This window comes from Rhea pennata, chromosome 32 (genome assembly GCF_028389875.1).
Source record: "Rhea pennata isolate bPtePen1 chromosome 32, bPtePen1.pri, whole genome shotgun sequence".
In the NCBI taxonomy this organism is placed as follows: domain Eukaryota; kingdom Metazoa; phylum Chordata; class Aves; order Rheiformes; family Rheidae; genus Rhea; species Rhea pennata.
The window spans coordinates 14,300-26,377 of record NC_084694.1 but is presented as its reverse complement, the minus strand read 5'-3'; the positions used below and the strand labels follow the sequence as shown (position 1 = coordinate 26,377).

The following is a 12,078-nucleotide window of genomic DNA, read 5'->3' as shown; positions in this document are numbered from 1 at the left end:
TCAAAACCTGTTTGCTATTGGTGCATCCCAAAGCCTTTGTTTTCCCTCTAGTCCTCTCAGGATGCCTGTTTGCTCTCTGAGCTTCTTAGGGCCCATCTCACTGCTCTTTAGCCCCATCAGAACTCCTCTGACTGCCATGTGCTCCCCTCAGGACACCTGAGTTTGCACTGGGAGCACCCCAAAATCATATGCATTCATTGCACCCTTTCAGTGTGCACTAGAGCCCTCCTTTTCCGTTCGCTAGACCATAGAGTTCTCTCTGACCTGTCCCTATGACCTTTGTGTGCCCTCTATCCCATCAGGTCCCCTTTCCTTCTAGTCCCCTCAAGACTCCTCCGTCTTCTTTTGCTGTCCCTCAGAACACTGTGTCCTCTAGTCTGCTCAGAACTGACCCAGTCTCAAAATGGTTGGCCTTCATTGTACTCCAGCATCTCTGAAATGCCCTCAAATCCTACCTAAGCTCCTACTTGGGAGTTCTCTTTCTCTCAGATCTCTCTGTTCTCTTTGTTTGCCTCAGCACATACCATACCACTGTATTTCCTTTCAGTGTGCCTCACACCCTCCCAACTACCCTCTACTCCCTTCAGAACCCCTGGGTTCTCCTGTTGTGCTCCAGACCTCTGTACCCCAGTCCCATCCTTTTCCAATTTGGTGTGCCCTGGTGCCCACTGTGTGCTATCTCTTCCCCCTCAAGACTCCCGCATTTGCCCTGTTGACTTGCGTGCTTCACCTTAGTGCATGTTTTTCTGTGCTTGCAGGTTTTTGCACAAAGTTGTGGAGAAGAGATGTTGAGTGCTGGCAAGAGTCTGAGCAGGTGAGAGGGAGCTTGTTGGGTCAGAGGTTTGTGTGATGGGTAGTGTTCGGTTGCCTCTTGGTGCTGTCTCTTGATCTGCATTTTTAGGTACCATAGGGGCCTTTCCCAGTTATGCCTGAGGAGGTCAGGTGAGCGGCTTGGTGTCGGGCATCGTGGAGTCGGTGAGCACGGCCTGGCCACAGAATAATTTTGTTATTTTGTTTTTTTCTTTCTCCAGGTGCTGTGAGTCTGTCCACTCCAATGCTGGAGTTTAGAACAGTGCGGTGCAGGTGGGCAGAGCACCCGTGGTGCTTTGGAGGAGGGTGCTCCTGTGAATGAGGCTGGAGCTGGCTGCTTGCCCTGTGGTTTGGCAGGTGATAAAGGCAAACGTGGGGACTGAAAGATCAGAGAGGATATGGATGCCCTTGAGGATCAACAGTGACCCGCAGCAGTGCAAAAGCTAAGCTGAAGGGCAAAGTTGGGGTGTTTTGGCTGTGTGCACGTTTGTGTGCGTGCTGGCATAGTGTAGTATGGAGGGCAAGGTGAATGTCGAGGTGAGAGGAAGCAGAGCCTAGTGTAGGGCTGTTGTCTTGTTGACGCTGTCCCCATTGCCCACTGCTGTTCTGGTTTTATAGGTGTGTGGCAGGCCTCAGCATGGCAGCCCATAGCCTGGTGGTCAGGGTGGGCAAGCAGAGCAGGTAAGTGTTATAGTGAGGTATGGTTGCGGATGGGGTGTGGTTTTGGGCATCACCTCCAGGTGTAGTCTTTTCTCTGATTTTGCAGGAAGTTGTGGAGAGGAGAAGGTGAGTGACAACAAGAAGGCTGAGCAGGCAAGAGGGGGCACTTGTCAGGCTGGAGTTCCCCTGCACGGTCAGGTAATGCCAGGCTGCTGCTTGGTAATATCTTTTTTTCTTTTTCAGGTACTGCGTGGGCTTTTTTCAGAAATGTCTGAGTGTTTGAGATGAGGTAGAACGGGTGAGTATAATGGTGTCAGTTCTAGAGCTAAGTTAGCACTGTCTAGCAGAAAAGTACTTTTGTTGTCTTGGTTTTTCCAGGTGCCATGGGTGTCATCACAGCCACAATGGAGTATGGAATTGGTGTGCTGCAGGTGAGTGGAGCAGCAAGAGTGGTTCGGGGGAGGGTGCTCTTGTAGAAGAGACTGGAGCTGATTGGCACAGGATGACCATTTCTGCTCTGGTTTGGCAGCTGATGAAGGTGAACGTGGCGACCAAAGGAAGATCAGAGGACGCGACTGTCATTGAGGATGCCTCCTGAGGACAGATCGTGACTCACGGCATTCGAAAAGCTAAGCTGAGGGACAAAGGGTGTGTGTGTGTACATGTGCACACGGACATGCAGTGCAGTATAGAAGGCTCCTCAGGATGAGTGCTGTGTGTGAGGTAGAGGTGGTGGGGTGTGTGCATGGTAGGAAGTGAGGGTGTGCTAAGCAGGGCAGCTCCAGCCTGTGTGTGTGTCCCTGTGTAGTCTCTGCGTTGCAGCTGTGTTATCTTTTGCTCAGGTGTTGGTGTTGCTTTTGTTCTTTGCACGCAAGGAGCAGGGTGCAGACTATGCAGCAGTAGCGTGGTAGGCATCCGTTGTCTTTTGCCTGGCGTGACTCATCAGCATCATGCCCATGGCTTGTGTCTTGTTCTGCGCCGTTGTTACGAAGGTGGATAGAGGGTGCCCAAAGAAGGTGTTGGCAGCCAAGAGAGCTGAGCTGCGAGGAGTTTCCTGCGCGTGCCCCAGATGGGGTTCTGTCTCGCAGGCCGGCCTGCGAAAGCTCTTCGGGGTAGGGTTAGGACGAAGAGAAGGAGAGGAGCTGGAGGCGCTGTTGGCGTTGGGGTGGCTAGGGGCTGTCCAGAGAAGGCGTTTGGTGCCAAGAGGGCTGCCCTGGGCGAAGTTTCTGCTGTGCAGCAGAGGTGGCGCCTGCCTCCGAGCTGCGTCGTGCAAAAATCAGCTAGGGTTAGGGTTAGGGTTAGGACTGAGAGAACGAGAAAGCCAGCGCGCGCCGTTGTTGCGAAGGTGGATGGAGGGTGCCCAAAGAAGGTGTTGGCAGCCAAGAGAGCTGGGCTGTGAAAGGGGACATCTTGAAGAGAAGTGGCTACAGGTAGCGAACCAGCTATTTGGTCATCACCTATGAGGCAAGCATCTGAGCGTAAGAGGAATCTGGGAGCTGAATCGAAAAGGTGATAGGTTGGAAACAGAGACACGCACATCAAGTGCCGTCCTTCTTCCGTATAGTAAAAGACGGAGGGAATTGTTGGTTAAGCGGGTGCGTGCGAAGGTTTGAGAAAGGGTACAGGACAGTAACGATAGTACTGAAGCAGGATAAAAACAAGGCTTCATGGAAGATGGCGTAGGTAAGCATTAGGTGATGCGCCTGCCTGTCTAATAACCTAGCCCTAATTGCTGTACGGAATGTTTCCAAACAGTTTACCCTGTAACGCATGATGTAAAGTGCTGTATTGAGACCTTTCCTTTAAGAAAGGAGGGGAGAAGAGAAGAAAAAAAAATATAAAAAGGGGGAAGAACACGGGAAAGAGAAAAAAAGAACATGCGTAAATGCTTTCGTTGCCTTTCATTGAGAGTAAAATGCCAGCTTCTCTCTTTGTTACAGAGCTAGAACCAACGATAGTAAATGCTGACGGAGAGGAAAGCCGGACAGGCGGTCTTTTTGTGATTAATACCTAAGGGACGAAGCGAATGAAACGAGGAAGCAAAAATGCAGTAGACCCGTGATATCCCCAGCAACTGCTGCAGAAGGAGGTGTTCTGCCACGGGCAAGTAAGGCGACTGCTGGTAACGACTGTTTGTTATTTCGGCCTCCCAGAGGCAGTACTGAAGGCTAAGCAACCCTTTCCTGCCCTGTGGATACCGTTAGCTGCATCCACCTTAGTTTTGCTTTGGCTGTTTGTGTTTTGTCTTGTTATCCTACGTGTGCAGATAGACAGGGAAGGATACAATACTTACTCTTTCAGACGAATTGCCACGGCTGAAGTTGAGGAGACCAGAAAAACGTAAGCAAGCTGAGGTGCGAAAACCACGTGGAACCAGCCGAGAGCCGTCTCCGTCTCCCGCGAACGAAAGCCCGTCCTTCCTGACTAGGAAGGCTCACCGTTAGTAGCGATCGAAATAACGGATCACAGACGTATAACGAAGGTCTGTCCGCCTTACAGCGAGCACGCTACGTACGCGTGTTTCTGTGCGTGTGACTTAACACGTTTGTGAAAGATCCTAGTTTAAAAGCTATGAGACTGCAAATTATTATCTTAGGGGAATGATACTGAAGTGGCCAAAGTTTCCGAAGAAGGAGAGGGAGAAAGAGAGAGAGGGAGAAAGCGCACAAACTGTAAAATTAAGAGATGGTTTTCAGAGGGATCAATTAGTGCAACCCCCCGGTTAGTTACCTGGCGGTGGTATTTGGGGAAAGAGGAAGGCAGTGGATAGAGGAAACGTTAAAGCCTCGTGGAATTGAGTAACATCTCCTGCCCTCAAATTCCCGCGACAAGGCAAGCCTTTCTCAGCAATGCTTTCCACATCCGCTGACTCTGCGGGAGCAGCACCGTTAGAAAACAGCGGTGAGGGAAAGCAGGTGCCAGCAGCAAGATCCTGGCATCCCCTCTGAGGCCAGAACACAAACTCTCTGGGTGTGAGAAAGGCCATTTAGCAGCAGTCTGGGCTGTAACGGTCTTTGAGACTCCTACCTTTGATAGGACAGAGGCAATCCAACTCGCTCAGGTCCCTCTGTAGAAGTAACGCCCGGCACGCGACCGGACGGCAGGGGATCATCTCTGCAAGCGGCTCGGTGGGCGCTCACGTTAACGAGCCGGGGAGGGGGGGCTTACTGTGCGAGCGTTGCGAGCGGCGAGTCTTCCTGCGCGTGTCTGAATTGACTGAGGGGCAGAGCACGCTTGCGCCAAAAACCAGGACGCAGAAGGTTTCCGGCAGATTAATCTCTAGCGGCCACTTACTCTAACTTCCCTTTCACAGCACACCCGAGCGTCCTCACACCTTCCAAAACGGGTGGGGGAAGTGGTGTTTGTGACCTGCGTATTCCCCGTTTACCTTGCGTGCGTGCGTGCGTGTGTGTTAGAGCTGCTTTTGTGCTTATAAACCGCTTTGGATTCTCACGATTTTCTGCAGAGATTTTTTTTTTTTTTGGTGGTTTTGGGGGGAGGCGGTTTTTTTGTTTTGCTTTCCTCTGTACTTTTGTAGGGTGACGGATTTTACTATGCCTCCATCGACAAGTGCTGGCAGACAAAGTTATAACGTCCCAAGGCAGACTCTTAGGCAAGACGGAGGAGTTCAGCTAGACAACCTGCTAGAAGAATGTCACCCAAGAGGGGTCGCTAGCCCCCTCTTGAGCTCTAGGCGCTGATGCATCTGCATCGTCCCGTCAGACACACGGACGTTTTCTTTGCTCGCAGACGTTTCAGCACGTCTTTACGCCTTACAGCGGTAGCATTTATAAACTGCGTTAATCCTAGGCGTTCGTAACGTCGGGGAACGACTGCACGCTGCCGTGAAGAATTACGGGCTACCGCCCTCGGACCTCTGCAAGTTATCGCGTGTCAGGAGCGGCCGGTAGGATCCAGATGCCGGCGGAAAGGTTCTCCTCCCGGTCCCGACGAGGAGCCTTCGGCCGTAGGAAGGTCGGCCGCGTCCTTACCTGTGAGTAGTAAGCCGCAATTCACAGGCGGGCAAAGGGAGCGGGGAATAGCGATGGGTAGCCCGGTCACTGTGGCCCTGCTGTTGCTGGCAGGGCCACCGGGTCTGCGTGAAGCCTCAGCTGCCTGCTTGGAGCTGTATTTTGCTCTGTTTACCTGGAAGAAGCGGTGAGGCCTAAAATAAGAATTTTTGTGGCGAGATGAGTAAGCTGGGACCCCACCTGCCTTTTGCCTTGCTTTGCTGCTTCACGTCATAAGAGCAACTTGGGATCCCAGGATGAAAACTGTTACAATGCTGGGGGGGGGGTGGAGGGGGGGGCACTGCATCTGCCCAGGTTAGGAAACCATCGTTAAAGGTTTGGGAGGGAAAAGGCTCTAAAACGAGAATCTCCCAGGTGGTTTGATTCGCGTTGAGGGTCAGTGTCAGAGCCTAGTACTCTCTGACAGGATTCTTCTAGATATTCCACACATACGGAGAGCGCAATGTTATTACAGTGGCTTAATTTAAAGGTATGTGACGTTATGTGAGATTTTTGATTTAGAGGAGTGATACAGTAATATACTGAAATCACAGTACAAGTGTAAATCTTCTTACCGGACTCTATAATACACTCACCGTCACGACGTCGCCGGGAAGGAATATGTGGGTTGAAGCCAGCTCCAGCCCGTCGCTCTCTCCAAAATTTCCTTTGTTGGTTGTTCAGGCCTTATACTCTGTGTTGGGCTGAGCCACGTATGCACTTATACCGTTCCTGAGCTTCAGGGGCATCTTGCCTGCGTTCGTCTCCTCTGAGCCTTCTTTCCTTACAGGGGTTATCGGTCGGTTACAGTCGGTCGTAACTGTGGACCAGGGAGTAGCTCTAGGAGGGCCGTGCGGCTGCCTGGCCTCTCGGTAGCTGTTCCGGCCTCTTCGCAGGTGCTAAGCGTAGTCTGGCCGTCAAAAGAGCGTTGTCGTCGCTAGGAGCTCTCCGCAGAGATCTGCGTCTGGCCGCCGAAGACGAGCGGAAGGCAAGCCGAGGCTTGCGGCATGGACGCAGCTAAGTCCCGGGGCTGCGTTGCGTGTGAGCAGGGCTGGGACGTGGCAGTGGTTTTGCCCCTGGCGGTTACGGGCGTCACTGGCCGTGGATGGTTGCCAGCTGAGCCGAGAGGAGCAAAACTATCAACGGTCTGTGGGGGAGACGAATTAGCGCTTGCGGCGTTTCAGGTGCGTTCAGTGGTCGCGCAGCCTGGCGCGATCCAGCGGCACGATTTGCGCACGTGCTTATGCCTTAGTGGCGGCTAAGCCCAAGCCTCTAAACAGCAACTGTAACAGGATTGTGGTGCACGTCTTCCTGTTCTGCTGCCCTTCTAAATGAAGGGGAAAGTTCCTAAGCTGTGGGCAAAACTCTTTGGCCGCTTCTTACTGTTCTCACGCTCGTGGGTGCTGTGGCGTTCCTTGCTTAAAGCTAAGGGTTTGGACTTTTTCACTCGAGGTTTATGTAGTTTGTTGCTGAGGGTCTCTCACGCCGAGGTTGTGGTTTCTCACTTTATTTTGTGGGGCTCAGTCTTTATCAGGCACAGTTCACAGGTCCCTCATTTAGCGATCAGGGTGCAGGATTGAAAATGCAACCTCATCCGGAGACTTTACAGCCTCAGAAACCATTTGGGTGCCAAGATGTGCAGTTCGTCACTTCAGGTTCAGGGCTTAGGGCTTCCTGATGAGGGAAAAATCCGTAAATAATAAACTGTAAGCCCTGAAGCCCGAGCAGCGGGCTGCAAGCCCTCCTTCGGCGTTTGCCATCTTCCCCTGTGCTAGCGCTCCGCTCTGCGCGCCGAGCTGAGGCCTGGGTTTGATACGGTGCAGGCCCACCATGCGGACACGGGCGACGTGCGGCGGGCGAGCCGAGAGCCGTGCGAGCGTTCCGCGGGGCTCTGGTCTGGGGCAGAGCGGAAGCGCGGGCAGGCGAGCTCAGGCGTTGTCCTCTCCGATTCTCAGAGCTGAATCCTATCCCCGAAGGAAAAAGCAGAAGGGGCAGGCCGTCGGCTACGCAGACGCCTGCCGCCTCGGGGGCTGCGGCGGGAGCTGACCCTTCCCCGACGGACGGGCAGACGGTCGGAGAGACGGATGCTGGTGTGGCGATGACTCTTCAGGTGTCACGGGGTAAGGGGAAGCGTGCCGGCACCGAGCTCCGTGGCAGGCTCGCTCCCAGGTGGTGTTCCTGCCCAGTAAAACAATAAACAGCCGCTTTATTCTTTGCGGTCATGTCTGCGGTTCCGGACGCCCCCCTGCCTGAAGATGACGCCCAGGGGAGAAGGTTACACGTTGTGCGCCCGGGGCTGGGAGCCGGTGCCCGAGCCCCTTGCGCTTTGGAGTGCCTGCGGTTCCCAGGGGACGCGGTGCTGTTCCCGGGGCTGTGGGGAGTTGCCCTGGCGTGGCCTGGACCCTCGGGACTCTTGGGGGTGGTTCCCATCGTCGTGGGGGCAGCCGGGGCCCCCCCCTCCAGGGCTGTGCGAGGGCACCGGCCTGCTCCCTGGCCTGTCTGGGGCCGGGGCCCGCGTGCCCGGAGCTGGGAGAGCGGCGGGCGTCCGCGGGGCCGCGGAGAGCCTGCAGGCGCCGGTGCCGTCACAGAATCACGGAACGGGTAAGGTTGGAAGGGACCTCTGGGGATCGCCTAGTCCAACCTCCGTGCTCAAGCAGGCTCACCTAGAGCACGTTAGACAGGATCGCGCCCAGGCGGGTTTTGAATATCTCCGGAGAAGGAGACTCCGCCACCTCTCTGGGCAACCCGTTCCAGTGCTCCGTCACTCTCACGGGAAAGAAATCCTTCCTCGCATTCAGGCGCAACTTCCTGTGGTTCGGCTTGTGCCCGTCGCCTCTAGTCCTTTCGCGTGGGAGAACTGGAAAGAGTTTAGCCCCATCCCCTTGCCAACCTGCCTTCAGATACTGATAGATTTTGATAAGATCCCCCCTCAGTCTTCCCCAGGCTAAGAGCCTCTTGTCGAGGCTGAGTCAGCCGCGCTGAGCCCTGCGACGTGCCTTACGGCCCCTTCGGTGTGCCCCGAGGCCCTTTGTCTGTGTGTTGGTTTGCCCCGGAGCCCTGCGTTTGCCCTCTGATGCCCTCAGGAGCCTTCAGTTCACATTTTGGCTCGCCCCCACGGCCGCCGTGCGCCTCGGAGCCCTGCGCTCGCTCTGCAGCGCGTGACAAAGTTCTCTGTTTTGTCACAGAGCTTTCTGGGTGTGCCCCAGGGCCCTCCTTTTGCCTTTTGGTGCTCCCAGAATCACCCTGTTTGCTCTGTCTTTGCATTGTAATATACATACATACATAAAATATGTGTGTGTGCGCGCACACACACACACACACACCGTTTGTTGCACCTGCAGCTCTCAATTTGTTTCCTTGTGCCCTGAATGTCCCCTTTTGCTCCCTGTGCACTCCAGGGTTCCCTGTTGAGCTTTCAGGAAGCTGCTCTCAGAAGCCGGGGGGGGCCTCTGCTGCCCTGGCAGTCCCAGCTGTCCCTGATGGCCTGCAGCTCTGGGCACTGTGGCTGGGACAAGTCCCAGGTGGGGCCTGTTTGGCTGATTGCAAGGGTAGGAAGTGGGTACATGCTGTCAGCTGGGTCTGCATTTGGAAGTTCATGTCAGTGTTGGTCCAGGACAATGGAGCTGCTGCCACACACTGCCTGCTGGGACTAGAATGTTGGCTGCACTGCAGAGGAGGTGAGCAGGGCTGAGGGGGGGCTGGCCTACGGGTCATGCGCGTGCTGCCGGTCTTAGCGGATGGAGCAGAACTGAGGCGGACCGTGCTGGGGCAAAGTGTACTGGGGGTGGGGGGGCCCATGTATTGGGACAGTGGGAGGCAAGGACAGGGTGGGGAAGAGCAGTGCATCAGGGTCATAGAGGGTGGGGAGGAAGGTGGTGCGCTGGGGCTGGAGGTGGAAAGATTAATATATTGCATCAGGGCTGTGGTGGGGTTCAGTGCACATCAGATTAGTGAGGGGGGGTCCAGGGTCAGATTGGGACTGTGTCCTGGAGGAGTAGGAGGGATCCCAGGGGAAGCACTGGGGAGGATCACATGGGCCTGGGCAGTGTGGGAGCTGACTCGGAGCTACTCGAGAGGGTGTTGGGGAGCCCCAGGCCCGTGCTGGAGATTGCAAGGCTGCAGTCTGGGCTGTGTGGTGGTTTCCAGCCCTCGAGAGCGAGGGGGGAGCAGAGAGGGGGCAGGCCAGAACAGAAGTGCCGTAGGTGCAGACACCACCGAGCGCTGCAGCCCCCCCGCCCCCCAGCATACCGGAAACAGGAGCCGTAGTCTTCCGGCACTGGGCTTCCGGGCGGACATGTTGTTTTGCGCGGCATGCCGGGAGCACTAGTCTTCCGGCACTGGGCTTCCGGGCGGACATGTTGTTTTGCGCGGCATGCCGGGAGCAGTAGTCTTCCGGCACTAGGCTTCCGGGCGGACATGTTGTTTTGCGCGGCATGCCGGGAGCAGTAGTCTTCCGGCACCGGGCTTCCGGGCGGACATGTTGTTTTGCGCGGCATGCCGGGAGCAGTAGTCTTCCGGCACCGGGCTTCCGGGCGGACATGTTGTTTTGCGCGGCATGCCGGGAGCAGTAGTCTTCCGGCACCGGGCTTCCGGGAGTTTTTTTTTTTTCCGCGCGCGCGGTATGCCGGAAGCACTAGTCCACCTGAATCTGACTTCCGGTCGGCCATTTCAGTGTGCAGCGGATGCCGGGAGAGCTAAGCTTCCTGTCGGCCATATTGCTTTGCTCTGCAAGCCGGTAGATGTAGTGTTCCTGCAGAGAGTTTCCGGGGAGCCATTTTAGCCTGCCGCGCGTGCCAGGATCTGTAGTCTTCCGGCACCAGGTTTCCGGAAGGGCGTTTTCATATGCTGCGCATGGCAGGAGGTGTAGTCTTTCGGTACCGGGCTTTTGGGAGGCCATTTTTGTCTGCAGCGCATGCTAGGAGTTGTAGTCTTGTTACTGGAACGCTGCTGCGGAAACCCTGCAAGACTGAAGGACAAGGGAGAGAGGCTATTGTAACACAGTAATGTGAAGGACGACCAGTTGCAGCTGAGTAACATCAAGGAAACAACACTTTGAACAATGTGAAGAGTTGGCAAAACAAAAACAGTAGAATAACCCAGTAATCTGTAAGTTCATTAATACTTATTAACATATTAAATTACACTCCCCTAAATCAATGAGATCAGAATGACATGATAATGACATAGTAATCATGTTACCACCTTCTGAGCTTCTTGTGCTAATTAATAGGAATGTTAAAGTGCAAGCATGGAGTTAATACATGATACGATAAAACTGTAACTAATAGAAAAACATGTGTAAAGTACTCCCTGAAAAGTGTATATATAAATAAAGAACGAGGAAAGGAGAAGGTGCGCTAGCTTTGTGGATCTACCACTTAGCACCTATCTCTGCACAGAAATATAATAAACAAATATTTCAACCCTGTGTGTCTATCGGTTCCTTGCATACCAGATAACATGATTAAGGGCTCCACCCCACTTCAGCAGCCCGCTTCTCTGCTTTGCCCTGCTCCTTTGGCCTTTTATTTTCCATCTGCTGAGCTCTGCTGGCCTTCCAGACCCCTTAGCACCCCTCTCGCGCACTTTGCATTACTCTCGCAGCCCTCCTTGTGCCTCACGGCTATCTTTTGTCCCTCCAGCAGCTTTAGCACCCCTCTACTCCCTTCAGAGTCCCTCTGCAGGCCTTTATTCTGCCCCAGAGCACTCCTTGGATCCTCTAGACCTCTGTGTGACACTCCTTTCTTCCGGCGCTGACCTCTCTTCTGGCCCTCTACACCCATTAGCACCCCTGCAGTCGCTTCAGAATCCCCCGAGAGATCTTCTTGCTGCCCTAGAGCTTTCTGCTTGCCAGTCCAGTCCCTTTAGCGGCCCACCGCTCTGCTTTGGCTTGCTCCTTCGGCCTTTTATTTTCCGTCTCCTGAGCTCTGCCGGCCCTCTAGACCCCTTAGCTCCGCTCTCGTCCACCTGGACTATCCTTTCAGCCTTTGGCGTGCCCCAGAGCTGTCTTCTGGCCTCTCCGCCCAGGCAGTTTAGGAACTCTCTAGTCTCAGAAAGCCTCCAGCTATCTTCCTTCTTCTCCAGAGTCAGCTTTGCATCTTGGAGTCCCCATAGAAATCCTGTAGCACACTCCAGAATACTCTTTTAGCTTTTCTTCTGCCCCAGAGGTTTGTCTTTGCACCCTGTAGACCCATTAGCCCCTGTCTCGTCCCTTTAGAATCCCCCAGGTGCCCTCCTCCTTGCCCTGCAGCCCTCAGTTGGTGCTCCAGCAGCCTTTAGCAGCCTAGTGCCCCGGTTAAGCCTTCTATTTTCCATCTGCTGACCTCTGTGGCCTTTTAGACCCCTTAGCATCCTTCTCGTGCTCTCTGGACTATTCTTGCAGCCTTCCTTGTACCCCACAGCTGTCTTTTCCTTCTCCAGCCTCTCTAGCACACCTTGACTCCCCTCAGAGCCTCTCTGAAGGCCTTTATTCCAACCCAGAGCACTCCTTTGGTCCTCCAGAACCCTGTGTGACGCTGCTCTGCTCCGGACCGCTCTTTCGGCCTCTGTGGTGCCCCAGAGTCTTCTCTTGGCCCTCTAGAGCCCCAAGGACCCCTCT

The 12,078-nt window shown here is 54.6% G+C and overlaps 2 long non-coding RNA genes across 3 annotated transcripts; both read left to right on the top strand.

Moving 5' to 3' along the window:
- Window positions 1-3,915: 3,915 nt before the first annotated feature.
- On the top strand, window positions 3,916-6,407 carry LOC134152720 (uncharacterized). 2 transcript variants are annotated; one of them, XR_009961063.1, is made up of 3 exons: window positions 3,916-3,952; window positions 5,281-5,464; window positions 6,377-6,407. It is a non-coding gene; the product is annotated as an uncharacterized LOC134152720 (long non-coding RNA). The 2 variants fall into 2 exon arrangements; XR_009961062.1 differs by lacking the exon at window positions 6,377-6,407 and adding an exon at window positions 6,271-6,293.
- A 208-nt stretch (window positions 6,408-6,615) lies between these two features.
- On the top strand, window positions 6,616-7,692 carry LOC134152714 (uncharacterized). Its single transcript, XR_009961060.1, has 2 exons — window positions 6,616-6,664; window positions 7,436-7,692. It is a non-coding gene; the product is annotated as an uncharacterized LOC134152714 (long non-coding RNA).
- The last annotated feature ends 4,386 nt before the right edge of the window (window positions 7,693-12,078 follow it).